General features: G+C 36.8%; 1 pseudogene; it reads right to left on the bottom strand.

The window, feature by feature from the left end:
* Positions 1-14,510: 14,510 nt before the first annotated feature.
* Positions 14,511-15,514, bottom strand: LOC116550019 (annotated as a pseudogene).
* Positions 15,515-17,098: the final 1,584 nt, after the last annotated feature.

Here is a 17,098-nt window from a genome sequence, read left to right as displayed (position 1 = left end):
CATCCTCCAACAATAAGAATGTAGGCTCTCAGCAATTATTGATGATTATTGAGGTCAGCCCAGCAGGCTCTAATGATAATCTGGATCTGACGTTGACAGAGTTTGTGCAGCAAGCTTTTGGGTGACCAATGGCAAGGTGGGGACTTTGTAAAAAGGTATGGCTGCGTCTTGGCCCCATCCTTAGCAACAGCACAACTGTGTGTGTGTGTCAGACCAACTCTGTAAAGGGCACTTGGATATTCTATAGCAGAGTGGTGAACTTGACAGCACCTAGACTGCCAATCAGAATACCTGGGCTTTGGTCACAGCTGACGTCCTAACTGCATGTGAGCCTTTTGGCTTTTTTATCTTTATGTTCCTGCTGAAATAGAAGTAGAAGATTGAACTACATGATTTCTACAGTCCCCTCTAACTTTTAAGCTATCAAGTTACAATTTTTTATTTAATTTTTTTAGTACTAACTGATTATGGTATATAGTCATAGAAAGCAATAGTTAGAGTTCAGCTCTGCCATTTAGAAGCACAAAATTCGTGCTGAGTCTAACCGAAAAAATCCACGAAACATTTTCTAAGAGTTTTTCTATACCTCCCCCCCACCCCCATACACACTTTCTTCTCCTCTCATTACTTACCTTTCAAAGTTGGCTCCTAAGAAGCAAACCTGTAGTAGCATTCTGAAAAATGATGCTAGGAGGCTGAATTTCTTTGGGATCGGCACAAGCCGATCCTGCATTGGGAATGATGGCTAAGTAGATGGATATGGAGCAGCATCTTCAGTCTGAGTTTTATGGAATGAAGGTGTTCCCTCCAGCCAGCTACGTAACTTGTGAGGAGCCTGCAAAAAAATTCTTAATTATTTTCAGATGGTGATAGTATAGTATGAAACCAAGCACCGTGCCCTTTTGAGTGTGGTGCCCCATGTGACTGCACAGTTGGCATACTCATGAAGCTGGCTCTGCCTGGAGAGGTGGGGACCCGGGGTTCAATAAGATAGATGCACAGGGCTAAGTTTGACTCCAAAAGTATTATTCACCGAAAAACCACAAATACAAATAAATAAAATACAAATCAAATGACTCCTGCCAGCTTCTTTTTTAAAAGGTGCGAAATTGTTTCAACAAAGAAGCTGTGATTGTGTTTGGGCCAAATCCTTAGGAAAAAAATTAGTTAAATAGTTTTGGAAAAAGCATTGTTGAAAGGGGAGGTGTCGATATCATATAATAATTATGTTTATATCAATTAAAAATTTTCAATCTGAGAAGATGTGATGGTTTCTTCCAAACAGTTTCAAGATATTGGAAAGCCAGCTGGAGATACAAACAGTGGCACAAACAGTGACAAATTTCCTGGAGGGGCTGCCAAAGTGGAGGCTTTTCAAATGCTGGAAGCATTTAGTGTACCTCTCCTACCAACAGCCTTAAAATAACTAAAATGAAGTATGCAATGTTCAACTATCTGATTTCTTTGTGTGTTTTTTTCCCTAGTATCTTATATTTTTCTGATTTCAAATAAAGATATTATTCCAGTGGGAGAAAAGTTAGCTTGGAAATGAATACCCTGTGTTGAAACCTTGATGGGGCATACATTGCGTTTCAAAAAAAACGTTGGTGCTATTTTTTCCCTCCAAAAGTACCCATTATTCTGTATCAATTGACTTTATGATAGGTCTCTTTGGCATATATTTTTATTTAAGCTTAGTAAATTGTGTAAATGTTTCAGATCGTATCTTTTGATTGGCATCAGCTGAAGTCCAGAATAAGATAACTCACAGCTGTAAATTTGTTTTTTTGTTTTTCTACATAGTATGACTTTCAGGCATCCCAAATGCTTCAGAGATGAGCCATCATCATCCTTGGTATGTTATCTTAGAAGGCTTTCCTCTTTTTTTTTTTTTTTTTTTTGAGACGGAGGTTTGCTCTTGTTTACCCAGGCTGAAGTGCAATGGCGCGATCTCGGCTCGCCGCAACCTCCGCCTCCTGGGTTCAGGCAATTCTCCTGCCTCAGCCTCCTGAGTAACTGGGATTACAGGCATGTGCCACCATGCCCAGCTGATTTTTTGTATTTTTAGTAGAGACAGGGTTTCACCATGTTGACCAGGATGGTCTCGAACTCTTGACCTCGTGATCCACTCGCCTCGTCCTCACAAAGTGCTGGGATTACAGGCGTGAGCCACCGCGCCTGGCCAGAAGACTTTCCTCTTGAACAACTTTAAGCGGTTGAAGTTCTTATTAGTGCCTCTACCATCTTCTTCCTCTCATCCCAGACCCTAAATCTCCTATTACTCTTTGCATTACTCTTCTCTTTGGAAGGAAGCTGATACTCTTGGAATTTCAAGTTCTTCTTATCCTATACCAGTTCTCTTTCCCTCTTGAGTTTAAAACTAACCGATCTAAAAAACTAAGTCTTGTTGGATTGTATATTAGTGGACTAACTATGTGCATGGGTTTCCTTAAGTGATATATTTTCTTTTCCTTTGACCCGGCTACTATCAGCAATTTTAAACACAATGAGCGTCTGGAAGGTAGAGTTTATGTCATGGGGGAAGGCCCGAGGAGACGTGAGTCAAGGCAATCCTATTTCTTAGATATTATATTATCCCTTTGAGGATAAGAGTCATATTGGCTGACCAAGAATAATTTGGAGAAATGGAAATTTAGGGATCTAAATAAAGGCCTTAATTATGGCCTTTGCACTTTATTCACAATGATATTACATGGAACTTGAACTTCTCAATAGCTTAGCCCTCAGGGGTAATACTTTTGGTATAAACTTAAAGTGAAACTGTTTCATACTGAAAGCCATTAGTCATTTCCTTTATAAACCCTCTAGGGTAGTGCCCCTTCAGCCTACCTTTCCTGATTCTGCTGTATTTATAGTGTTATGACAAGGTCCCAGAGAACACTGTGCAAGGCAATCTGTAAAATTACTTTTTACCTAGAATTTTAGAATCAAAAATTACTCTGGAGAAAAAAACATGGTAATTATAGCTTAGCATAATAATGTAGAGGAGACAGACTGCAGTGAAGTAAGTTCAATCATTATCATTATCGTAGTTTTGGGAAGTCATTAATTGCTGAATTTTTAAGCACTTTTTACTAAGACAATGTTTTTATTTATGCAAAAATGCCATCAAATACGTGTTTTGTGGGTAGTGAGGAATTATTCTCCTCATCACAAAACCTTCTCTTAAGTATGCTGCAGAGAAGTATTTCATCTATAGTTAAAATTTACCCAAATGTTTAAGGAAACAACATACATTTCTACTCAGGGATTTGTCTTAAACTTTTAATTTTGAAATAATTTTAGACAATGGAAATTTGCAAAAGTCATAGAGAGAATTCTTGTAAAGGCTTCACTCAGCTTTCTTAAATGTTAACATCTTACATAAACACGGTACAATGATGAAAACCAGGAAATTATTATTGGCATAATACTATGAACTAAACTACAGATGGTATTTGAGTTCCAACAGTTTTCCCATTAATGTCCTTTTTTTCTATCACAGAAGAATCCCATAGTCATTCAGTTGTCAAGTCTACTTGGTCTCTTACAATCTCTGAAAGTTCCTCAGTATTTCCTTGTATTTCTGTGGTTATATTTTAAACAAGATTTATTTCTCTGAGTTGAATCATAATTTAAAAACTGCAAAATCCTTGACATTTGAGGACGTTAGGGGAAAATTACATATTTTCTTTGAAATATTTCATATTAGTATTCTTTGTCAATTTTAAAAGTATTCATTTAACATTATGAATTAAAATTTATGGGGATTTGAAAATTTTTGAAAGAATTTTTTTTTCGCATTGGGTGTGGTTTTGTAATGACTGGTTTTGAGCTAAAATCAAACCTTTATTAGTGGCTTTTGGATTTACAATTTAGAAGATTTTTTGGAAGAAATGAAATTAGTGTTAGAGGCTCTGTGACCTCTGAAGCTTAAATCAGAAATTTTAACAATTTTATCTCATAAACCTGTTTGACCATTTTACTCTTTTAAATGACTCAATACAATTCAGAGTAATGCAGTCAAATTCTACATGTAAACACTTGTGTATATTTTGTTTTTCTAATGTAAGTTTCAGTTCCTTTGAAGATACTCTTTTTATTCAGATTCTGTATACTCTGTATATATGTCTATATGTGTACATAGTACAATTACATATAATTATATACAATATAATATATAATAATGTATAATACATATTTTTATATAGTATAGTAATTATAAAATAGCTATATATAATTATATATAGCTCTGTGTATATATGTATATATCTGTTTAATTCTCTACAGTATTAGAGAATTAGAAGAAAAATATATATTCGTCAATAAGAATAAAAAATAAGAACTATTTCATGGAAAATAAATGTGCTACTTCATTAAAGTACAAAAGAAAATCACAATTCTTTTATAAATAAAATAATATGACCTCACCCTCATCCATCTCACCAATTAAAATATTTCTTTTTTCTATCTGAGGGGCAATAAGAGCTATTTCATGTAAGTGTCCTACCTCATCAGCTTGATGTCTTAAAGTCACAATTCCGTTTTTTTTTTTTTTGAACATTTTATTTCATTTTCTTAAAAATACTTTAAGGATAAAGTATCCTTAAATTCCAGCAGCTAGAGGTTCACCGTGGACCCTGTTTGCCTGGGCATCAGCAGCAGAGGCTGCAGCACAGCAAAGATTGCTCTGTTGCCCAAGCTGAAGTGCAGTGGAGCAATCTCGGCTCACTGCAACCTCCGCTTCCTAGGTTCAAGCGATTCTTGAGCCTCAGCCTCCGAGGCAGCTGGAATTACAGGTATGCACCTGTAATCCATGCCTGAATTACAGGCATGCACCAACCATGCATGGCTGTTTTTTTAATATTTTTGTAGAGACAGATTTTGCCATGTTGGGCAGGCTGGTCTCGAACTTCTGTCTTCAAGTGATCTGCCTGCTTCAGCCTCCCAAAGTACTGGAATTACAGGTGTAAGCCACTGTGCCCGATGTTTAATCGTAATTTTATTTAGTGTTAATGACTCAATCAGTGTAAAAATTAGATCGTCTGAAATTAGCTCCACCACAAATGCACATATTCATTTATTTGTTTTCTACTCTTTTCCTTGTGCCTTGTGCATGAAACAAATATAGCATCCTATTTGGATTTATAAATGTTTGTTTCAAAGCCTGTCTTCTCTCTAGATCATGGAGCATGATACCAGCACAGTGTAGGTATTCAATAAGTGCTCATTGAATGGATTCTTGAAAATATGGGTTAAGTGGAAAGTGGTAGTATGGGTATGCAAAAACAGTGTCACTTAGAATGATTTTAGAGGTATTATGAACCCAAACTTTGCATGGTAAAGTAAACAAACTCAAAGTTTTCTTACCTTTTGCTAGCTTTCAGAAAGATCTACAGTTACATAACTTTTATTCATAAACAAATTTAAATTGTTTTGCATTGTACTGCATTTGGCAGTAACAGTTTTTCCCTCACAAACTCTCGCTATCAGTAGACGAAGTAAAACCTTAATTCTACCTCACCCTCCAGCACCATCACTAGCTAATCGAGTTTTACAGAAAGGATATATCTCTTCATTGCTGTATTGAATTTTTAGAATTGCTTCCTCAATGCAGTTGTAAGGCTTTGAAAAGTTCTGTTTGTAGAGTTGGAGATTGGGTAACATATTTTGAGTGAAGTTGTAAAGAGTCCATGAATAACAAGAGCAGAAAAGAAGAAAAAGTTATAGATTGAATCTAAGGATGTTAAAATGCAATTTTAGCTTTTCCTCTGATAAAAGGCTTCTGCCTTCGTTTTTTTCCTACATTTGAATGAGGTACATGGAAGACTGAGCTAGTTTTAAGAAAAGCCTTCATTGTCATTCTTTCTGCTTTTTCTTCATTTCTTCCTCCCTTCCTTTTTTTTTTTTTTTTTTTTTTTTTTTCCTCCCTTTTTTTTTTTTTTTTTTTTTTGATTAATGTAGGCATTATTTTCCAAAAGCTGATGTCCTGAAGTAAGTACTATGTAACACTTTTCTTCTTATGGTGGTTTGAGTCAATGTCTCAAATTGGGAAAGAAGAAAAAGAGCAAATTTGTACTCAGTCCTCTTGCCTTTTTGCAGCTTCATTTGCATAAATGTGCAATTTATGTAGGGGGTGATGTACTGTATTGAGAAATTCAGAGGCAGCTGCCAGGGCCATCTTGCAGGGAAGCTGTGCTCAACCTGAAATTTAATTTAAATATTTCATTTCATTATCATAGATTACAACACTGGTAGTAAACTGACTTCTTTGGAATCAGCACTAATCCAATCCATGAAAATTCAATTGCCCCGTCACTCCTTTTAGTCTACACATTTTGTAACTAAAAGCAGAGAACTGCAGACTTGGCAATGGAGATTGCCTGAAAGAACACTGGACTTTTTACTTAGAAGAACCCTAATCCCAAAACTTCAGATCACAGAATTCAATTTAATTAACTAAAGAATTATATGTATTGATGTTCTCCAGCTACATTACCAGACATGAATGTAAGTCAAATGACATCTTTCACTTTCTACTAATCTTTGAAACAGCCATTTTTTATTAAGTTGCTGCAGTTAACTGTTGATTTTACCTCACTTTGGTCTTTGCTTCAGATGCTGGTATCAACATCATTGAAACCAATGGTGCATGCTAGTGATTAATGGCTACTTTTTACTCAAAAGAAAGCTCATTTTTCATACCAATGATTATGGAAAATTTTTTTAATGAAAATACTATTTCCAGAAACATATGTACTGTTTGTTATTAGCTAAGATTGTAGACATTATTTGAATCACAAAAATATAGAGAAATATATTATGATTTCCCTGGTATGGTAAAAACCATTGTTGCTTTTATTGTTATGAATGGATTCCAGTGGCTTTTCCATTACCCAGCCTCATCTGGTTTAGATGTAATTTTAGCAAATTTCTTTTTGGAAATAACACTTTAACCCCAAAGAGTGATTCTGGTCAAAGGGAAATGATTTGAAGCTGATGATCTTTTTATCTAGTATCTTGTAGCTCAGACTGCATTAATGGCATACCAACAGGGCATCGATGAATTAAATGCATGCACACGTGTATGCATACTCAAATTTCTGTTAACTCTCACATATAAAAACAGCAGAAAAGACATACCTTCGGGAACATTTTTTCCTCTCTAAGCTATCTACAGGCAAAATTCTATGTTTCATTTTCAGAATAGTTGAATGAGATATACCATATTCTCCATTTTGGACCTTGACATTTCCATAAACCTCTTCTCATCTAGGTTTGAATAGAGAGCAGGCTCATGGAGTAAATATTCAATCCTGAAAAGACCCTGGTGGGGGAAAATGGTGAGACCTCAGAATGGACATGTAGCTAAATCGGTGTGCTTAGCTTTCCTGTTGTGGTGGGTCAGACCCTTTTGGTCACAGGCCCTTTTCTTGCAGCTATGGAAAGCAAATTTTATCACTCCTATTAAAGATGGAGGCTGTCCACACATTCATGACATTGATATCCCAGTGTAAAATGCGCCTTGTCCCACTGAGTTTGGCATCTATTCTGCTAATATTGTTCATATTAAGTTTGGAAAGGATTTGTCATTGGCATTGTTTTAGCTTCTGTTTCAAAATTACTTTTATTGCCACATAATTTTGAAATGTATGGACAATGTTTAAATGAGTTATAAATGGCTGGAATTATGAAGTGATATAAATAAATGAAAACCGCTTCTTATCTTAATGATTTTTCATTGGTTCTTAAAGATGAAAGAAAATAAGGATGTACCACAAAGGTCATAGCCTGGAAGGAGGTAAACGTTTTTGTTTTACAGTGCTATTTTCCCCCAAGTGACAATGTAGAGTAGATCATAGGAGGCTCAAGAGTCAAGGCACTACGTTTGACTGGTATTGTCTTCATTGAGAGGGCTTAATGTACATAGGTGTCCATACTCATGACCAACATTCTGCTGAGAGTGTACAAGAATAGATGAAGGCTAGAGGCATAGAAATATGTGTAAATTGGTCCCCAAAGATTCATATTATATATCTTACTCTTGAGGACTTCATAATTCATCATGAAAAAGAAATACATGTTTATAAAACCCAGAACAACATTAGTGGCACTGTCTTCTTAAGTTCTAGGGTCTTGGTAGAATAAAGCACTAAAGGGATTTAGAAACTGGGGAGAGAGTTTTGGTCTGATGTTATTCAGGAAATGCTCTTAAGAAAGGTAAGCCTTGCTCTGGATCTGGAAATATTTGTTAAGGGAAAGGAGGATGAGAGGAGATTTCAGTTGGGAAATAAACTTGGAGAGATAAGAAAGAATTTGTCATACGAAGAACAGCATGGAATATTTTTTATGTAAGTGAAGATGTGCTTAATGAATAGCAGGAGATTAGTGCTAATAAAAATAACAAACAATGTTTACCGAATGAGTTCTATGGCTCAAAGCAATGTGTTAAGTGCATTATATGAATTATCTCATGTTATTTCTTAAAAGATTGTCAATAACATATTAGCTGACTTCACATTTATAGTTGAGCATCTTGGCAGTAGGAACTAATTTAAATCTTAAAACATTCATTGATTTGATTTGGATAAATTGCTATGAGATGGCAGAAAAGGCAAGAAAGCAGCTGAGAAATTACTCTGAGAATCTGGGTGTCAATGAATTAAACCAATCATGAAAACATTGAATTTATCCAATGATGTGCTGACAAACATTTAGCAGTTGGCTTTCTGTGGGGAAAAGCCATGATTTGAGAATTTGGCTTCTTCTGGGGTGTAAATAACAATGGCTGAATTCAGGCTACTAGTGTAAGATCAGCTGGCTCACAAAATTCCTGAAAACTTAACAGTTGGCTCTTGCAAATTGGTATGAACTGGCTTCAGCATACCACTAAATTAATTCTAGACACAGAGAAACTGAAGAAGAATGGAGATTTTAATGATTTGGCTATATGAAAAGGGAGAAGAGAACATTTCAAAAGTGGCATTCAGCTTTACAGCTTGAGGGAAAGAGATCCTGGGTGTCACTAAGACATGGGGGGCCAGCACCAACTGTATCTAAATTAAACATCAGTCTCATAGAGATGGTACTCGTAGCTCCTGCAGGGAAATGTTTCTATGATTTTCACTTGCTTAGAGGAGAAAGTTTTCTGCCTAGATGCCTGAGGAACTAACATGGTATTTGGGTCAATGATAGGTGGGTGTGATGCAGCATTCTGTGTCAAGTAAAAGATTACCATGGAGCCATTAAAACAGAAAGGCTGAGACTGACTATAAGGACTTGCTTTCACCAAGGATTTCTATGAAACGTAATGTGAAAAATCAATGTGATTTATTTCTCCAGGTAGAAGGTATATCATAGAGCAGGAAAAGGGGCTTACTTTCTATCTGTGGTACTGTGAGGATTTCAGAGACATGAAATATTTTCTGGAGACTCTTAGAAATACTTGGGGGAATTGGAGAAACTCTCAACCACTATGAAGTCCCGTCCATGCAGGTATGAAGTGAAATTTGAATATTAACCATGTAAATTTGTACCCAAAGTTTTCTGAAGCCTGGGAAATGTAGATCAGGGAAAAAAAAAGATCTGGGAAATTTAGGATGGGAGGAGGTGAGCAAAAAATGAATCATATTATATATGAGACGGTAACCAAGAAAATATGTCTTGGTATGCAGTTAAAAGCCCAAAGTTCTAGTGAAAAGAGCAGAAATAAGGAGCAGAAAAGGGAGTCATCAACTACAACTTTTGGCTAGGAGGGAGAATGAATAATACAAGCCAGAAGGGGTGAAGGAAGGAGATGTATTTGACAGTATACAATCTTGGGTGTGTATTATCAATAAATTCATTTTCCCTATGGTGCGTTAGCAACAACCATTTCTGTGTCATGCTTATCCACCTCCTAGTTTACAGATCCCTATGGGCTTCTAAACTTCTCCTCACTTATGAATATTATCAGACTGGTTCTGGGCAGCAGATATGCCAAGCTCGCACTCAATAGTCCATATGTCAAAACAGAATGCTTTGCTTTCCACTGTCTGAAGACTTCACAGTACATTGTGTCTTCACTGGTGTTTCGTTGGCAGGTGGTTTCTGTTGTGTTTGAGCCTCAGGGATAATTTAATTCACTTATTCCCTTGAAGGGAGTCCCTGTAGCATTTTTTTTCTCCTTCTCTGAGTAGAACTCAGAGCAGAGAGGTTACATCCTCCTTCTTTTCTTTTCCTTTTACCAGTGGTTGAAGGTCAGTACAGAACTTTTCCTAGATGCTCTAATCCCAAGCACTACTGAAAACCCACTTTCCTTTTTGCTTTTAGCTAGCCAAATTCCTAATATTTGATTAGTAAATTTGACTTAAAATTTGTAATTCTCTTTTAGCCTTTTGATCCAGGTCAGCGCAGAAAGCAAGAGTGAGTCTGCTTCAGAAATAAAAAAGTGAACTATATTGTTTAAAGAAATAAGCAAAAAAAAAAATTGAATTTAAAGTTTAGTCTTTTGCTACAAAGCACAGCATAAAACACACACACACACACACACACACACACACACACACACACACACACACACAGTTCCAGCTGAAATGGTTAGACTCACAAGTGTTAGTGTATAAAGATTACAGTGAAAAACAGCAGTTTCAGGTTTTTTGCCCATTCACCAAAGGAAAATATTAACTAGAAAATATTCTGTTCATCTTTTCTCTGAAACTCATGGCCATAGGCCATTGAATTCAGATTTTAAAATTAAAACTATAGAGATCAACATATACCATTTTAACCGTACACATTTGGTGTGTAGATGTGTTGCTTAAACATCTTCATACTTCATTATCTTAAATTCTAAATTTTTTTGCTTGCATTTATTCTAAGCTTTATAGCTCTTGTTTGAGAAAATATTTTCTTTGCATATTTTGGTACTTCTTTCTAAAGATTTTAAATTCTGTTCAATCTCCCAGCTCCATTCCAAACAATGAGAATGATCTCAATTTGTACTTTATGAATTAGTGGCTCACCTCCTTCTTTCAGATATGAAACTTTAAATTCAATATTTTTTTTCTTATTTTTTTAAACAATATAGCTTACTTTTTTATTCCTGAGGCTGACTCTTGCTTTCTATACCTACCTGGATCACCTGGACTTTTTGTTTTTCATGTTTTTCATCTTTTCCATTCAGCTGCCTTCTGTTTTTCAGGGTATTGTTGATGAAGAGTCAAACTCTGTAAAATATTTGAAGAGATTTATTCTGAGCCAAATATGAATGACCATGGCCTGTGACACAGCCCTGAGGAGGTCCTGAGAATATGTGCCCAAGGTGGTTGGGTTACAGCTTAGTTTTATATATTTTAGGGAGGCATGAGACATCAATCAAATACATTTAAGAAATACATTGGTTTGGTTTAGGAAGGCGGAACAAGTCAAAGCCAGTGGCTTCCAGGCTATACGTAAATTATAACATTTTCTTGTTGACAATTGGTTGAGTTTGTCTAAAGACCTGGGATCAATAGAAAGGAATATGCAGGTTAAAGATAAAGGATTGTAGATACCAAGTTTTAATGTACAGAGGAAGCTCTTAGACAGCAGACTTTAGAGAGAGCAGGTTGTAAATTGTTTTTTTGCTGGACTTAAAAGGGTGCCTGGTTCTTAGTTGAATATCTTCTGGATCTGGGAAGGAAGGAGGGAAAACAAAGGAGGAAGAGGATTCCTATAGAATGCAGATTTTCCCAAAAGAGACTTTGCAGGAAAATTTCAAGGTGTGGCAGGGAAATAGATTTGTGGGTTAAGTATTTTTTTTCCTTGTCTCATAATACTATGCCAGAGTCAGATTGAAAAGTAAGTCACAATATATAGGGTCAAATTAAACCCATCTAAGATTTTATAGTTTGTAGGGCATAACTCCCTAGACCTCTTGGTAGAAACTTGGGTAAGATAAAAATCAGAGCTTAGTCTTCCGTATGAACATTCTTAGATCTTTCCCATCTGCAGAGTATCTTTTCTAGTTAATGTCAACACTTTACATATTTGTCCATTTCTTTTCCTCTACTTTTAAGCCAAATTCTTCGTAGGAATAGTCTGCACAGCTTCATTGTCATTAGATTACTATTTTTCTTTAATTCCTCAATTTTTTTACAGTTTGTTTTCTGTTTCCATCATATCACCAAAAATGCCCATTTGGAGATTATAATGAGTTTCTAATAACTAGTCAATATCCTTTCTTGTCTTAGTTTTATTGATTTCTAGAGCTGTAGGATTTGACATTATTAGCAGTCCTCATTCTCCCTGAATATCTTTTTCTACAAATCAGTTCTATCTTGGTTGATAGATTTCTATCTACTTCTCAGATCTTGAGTTCTTAGACTTCTGCCTCCAGCTCCATACATTCTGAAATTTTATTTTATTTTTAATTGAGAAATAATAATCACATGTATTTATAGGGCACAATATGATATTCTGATACATGCATAAATGCCTCATTTTTTCAACGGGATCTGTTCTTTACTTCGTTTTTCCTCTCTTTCATTTAAACAGATCCCTCATTTAGTTAAATTAATACTTACTGAGCACTTATTGCCTGCAACTAATTTGGGTGCTAAGCATGCCTTTGGGTGCCTCCTCTGTGGTCCTGTTAGAGATTGAAAAGTTATCTTGCTCAAAGAGACCTCTGTAACCTTTGATTATATGTAAAATTTCCATCATTCTTTATTGCTTTTGGCTCAGGAATTTATGATCCTTGTTAAAATGCAAAAAATGTTCTTCAGTAAGCTTCACACATTAAGTCAGCTACATCTTAAGTTAAAATGGAAAAAACAGTCACATTATCCAACAGAACACAGATCCAGAGGTGTAAAATATAGGAAAGGTACATTTTAATGAGGTAAGGGAGAGGAGTGGGTGAATATTGGGTAATATGAAGCACTCCCTGGAAAAAGTAAGCCTGTGGCTTTCCCCATGGGTTTTCTAGGCAAAATTTCTAAGGGTTGGCTGTGGAAATGAGTCAGTCAATTATAAAACCAGAAAATAAATATTATAAGTAAATTCCCATGACTAAATAAGCTCAGCATTTTGAAAACAAGAGTTCTTTGCAGAGTGTGTATTCCTGCTGCCCTTTCATTTTTTTTTCCTGCATTCTCTCACAGTTCTCAGCAAATGATTCTGAGTCACAAGAGATCAGCTTCCCAGAGGTGCTTTGTCTAATTAAGAACAATAATAAAAAAAAAAATCTCCAATAAAACCTTTACTCTGGGAAAGCCATTAGGAAGTTACTAGAGTGACAGCTGGTTTTCTTCCAAGTTGCAGTGTTTCCTTTTACTTGAGTGCAATTAGTATAAATGAATATTCTTTTATACCAGCTAGTCCTCGTGGACATTTCCAGGGTGAACTATAAGATACTCTGTAATGACAGATGATACTATTTCAACACGGTGTTTTTGTCTACCAATGAAAAATGAAACAAATTCACCTTTCTGGCATTTCTAACAAAATATCACGATTTTTTTTACAATAGTGTAGTAATGCTTTAATATTTCAAAATGATCTGAAATGTGGTGTTCTTTAAATATACTTTTAAATATAATTCGTGGATCTTAAAAAAATTAGAGGGCAAATGGTAACAGAAACTCTGTATTTTAGAGTATTAATTGAAAACTACTGGTTGTATAATGTTTTCTTCATTTTAAACTTACCTTCTCTTCAGAATATTTTTAACATAGATTCAATGGGGATTCTGTTATGTGGGGTTCTTCCTCTAATATTTATGTAGGAATTTTAAGCCTATGTATCTTGGCCCTTGCCTGCTTGGCTATGTGCCTATGAAATTTAGCAGAATTGTCACTATTACCAAAGTGACAATAATTCGATATTCTGCTTCCTATATTTAGGGAGAATAATGCATTTAGAGAATATCAGTAAGTGAAGAGTGTTCCTGCAAACTCACAGGTCAATTATTTAAGGATTATTTGTATCAGTATGTCTAAAGGACAAATATTTTATCAATTCCACTAAAACCAGTGAGGATTAGTTTGTATACGATGCAATTTATGGCTTATAGTTTTCTAATGACCATAATGATCATTTGTGTACTTTTTCCATCACAGCATCTTCCTCCTGCCGTTCTCCAATGCCCAGAACTTCCTAGTATAAACTGGGTGGCCTCCCTCTTCCTGGTTTTCTCACTTCCTTTCTATCTCAAATTCACTTTTTTTCCTTTTCTTAAAAAAAGTATTCTGAATCGGATTTATTAGACAGCACCAAAATAACAGGTTTATATAATGTTACCAAAAGAGCTCAAACTGTTCGTATACAACAACTGGGCTTGCTAGGGGATAGAAGGGGGAATTTGTCAGACTACTGTACAAGGACACAAAGACTCCTTATCCTAAACAAAGCATTAAGGTACATATACAAGTTTCTTGTAAGACAGGAAACAGAACTCCACAGTAACTATAACACTCCCTTAAGGAATAAGCATGTATTTGTAGGAAGCAAACAAAGCTTTCCATAGAGAAACCACTTTCAAGAGATGATTAGGTGGACTTGGGTTATGTTTCTGCATCTGTCACTTGGTGAATGAAGATGCCATTTTCAGGATATTCCATATCATCCATTTCATACATATATGATGCTGCTTTCGTCAGTGTAGTCCCATCATTACTGAAGGGAAGTAATGCGATGCTCATGGGGTGACGATGGAATTGGCACCGTTGCCTTTTGTTAAATGGATCCCAAATATTTATAAAGGCATCAGACCTCCTGTGGCAAATGTATTGTGGATATTGTGGAAAGAAATGGCATTGGCTGGGTAAACCTGCTCAATATTATGTTCTTTTAGTCTGTGACATTTGAAGGCATATTTCTTCTTCTGTACCTCAGGGCTTGGGTCCAAATATTCAACTGCCACTTGGCCTTTGATAGAGCTTAATACATAACCCTGCTTGTTTGGAAAAGCTTGCATGCAGCCAGTCTGCTATTTCAGGCTAGACTCCCTGCTCTCCTGCACATAAACCATGTTCCATAAGCCCCACACCAACACTCTGTGGCCCACTGTTCCCACAATCTGCCGAACTCCAGACACTGAGAAGGTATATACCGTTTTAGGCTGACACTAGGTCCCGGCATTACAAGGATTTCTGGGATCCCATAATTTAACTGTCTGATCCCGCCTTCCAGTAACTATCATATACATTTCCGGACAGTATTGAACACATCTGATGGGTGCATCATGGGTTCCAACAAGATTTTCTTGATTCGTGTTCAAATCATGCATTTTTAATTGATGATCCAGTCCTCCTCTCCAGGTATATGCCGGATGGTAGAAGGCTTGGTACAGAACAGCACCAGTGTGCTGGGACCTGAGCACATGGACCTGAGTGCTGGTACCTGAGCACATGGCTGGCACATTGTAGAGGAGTACTGACATGTCCCGAGAGGAGACAAGCAGGAACTAGGAGGTGTTGGGGCTGAAGTTCACTGAGGAGATGCCATCCTTGGATGGCCAGTTCAGCTTGAACTCTTTAGAACTGGTCATCCCTTGCAATCAGCCCTACCAGCTTTGGGCCCGGGAAGGCCCTGGAGAGTCTGCTTCTGCGAGCAGTCCCCTTGACTCACTCTCGTTTTATTCTTTTTCTTTCTTCTTTCCTTCCTCTTCCTCCTCTTCTTCATTCTTTTTCTTCTTCTCAAAAGATAGATTAACAAGAAAACATAAAAAATTTATTTATTCAAAGGCTTATATGACACAGGAGTCTACATAAATGAAGACTGGAAGCCCCAGGGAACACTGTCTATTTTTACACTTGGGTTCTACAGTCATATAGAAATGGGACTGGACAAAAGGAATAGGCTCTAATAGTAATAGGCTGGGGAGACCCAGCAAGGCCTGTCCAGATTCTTCTTGGCCCCTCTGTGTGACATTTCTTCCTCGTGGCTATGAGTCTATGAAAATCTTCAAGAGAGAAAGATGGGAGAAGGAGCAGAGTGAGCTTTGTAGGTTTTATAGCTTTCTTTGGGGAAGAAGTGTTCTAGTTTCCATGATCTACTGTGGGGAAGAAGAATTCTGGTTTCTATTACTCAACTCGGGAGAAATGAGGCAGCAGACAAGAGGGCAGGAGAAGGTCAGAGATCTTGCTTCTGAGGTCTTCTAATCTTAATTCAAAGTACTCAGCATGCCAGGGTGCCATGCATTGGGATATTGTTTTCTGGGCCCCAACACCATTACCACTGTCAAGGTAGTGAACATATGCCACTCTCAAAAGCTTCTCTCCTGCTCCTTTGCAATTTAACTCTCTTTCTCATGGCTTCTGGCCACTTCTTCCATCCCTCCACACAACCAACCAGTCACTGATTTAAAAAGCTAAGAATTGGGCTGGGTGTGGTGGCTCATGCCTGTACTCCTAGCACTTTGGGAGTCCAAGGCGGGTGGATCACTTGAGGTCAGGAGTTCAAGACCAGCCTGGGCAAGATGGTCAAACCCCATCTCTATTAAAAACACAAAATTAGCCAGATGTGATGGTGTACGCCTATAATCCCAGCTACTTGGGAGGCTGAGACAGGAGAATCACATGAACCAGGGAGACAGAGGATGTGGTAAGCTGAGATTGTGCCATTGCACTCCAGGCTAAGCAACTAGAGTGAAACTACATCTCAAAAAAAAAAAAAAAAAAAGGTAAGAATTTTAAAACAAGGCTGTCCTTTATGGCAAATGCCCTTAGTAAACTCATGAGATCCCAGCAAGTGTGGTATTTAGATCAATTATTTGCCTCTCTAACTTGTTCTGTTACATACTTGAAATTTAGTAGATAGGGGTCTGCTACAAAACAAGAGGGGTATTTAGAGTAGCACCGTAAATGCTCTGATTTATATTACGATGGCAGCTTCAACAGTTTGTGGTGAAAAAAGATTAGAAGAAATGAAAATCCTGTGTATGCAGAAACCCACAGTAGCAGCCTCTGAACCTTTTGAAACGCTCAAGTTTATGCTGTGGCTTTAACTGTAGTTTGCAACTTTAGCTCCCATTAGAGTCACTTGAGGAACCTCAAAAATATTGATGCCTGGGTCCCCTCTCGACTGAGTTAAATCAGAATCTCTGGTAAGGTGTGGAGTCTCAGGGATGATTATG

The sequence above is a fragment of the Sapajus apella genome, unplaced genomic scaffold (genome assembly GCF_009761245.1).
Source record: "Sapajus apella isolate SASKATOON/1434 unplaced genomic scaffold, GSC_monkey_1.0 scaffold7, whole genome shotgun sequence".
Classification (NCBI taxonomy): Eukaryota; Metazoa; Chordata; class Mammalia; order Primates; family Cebidae; genus Sapajus; species Sapajus apella.
The sequence above is the reverse complement of the archived record's forward strand: the minus strand, read 5'-3'. Positions and strand labels throughout refer to the sequence as shown.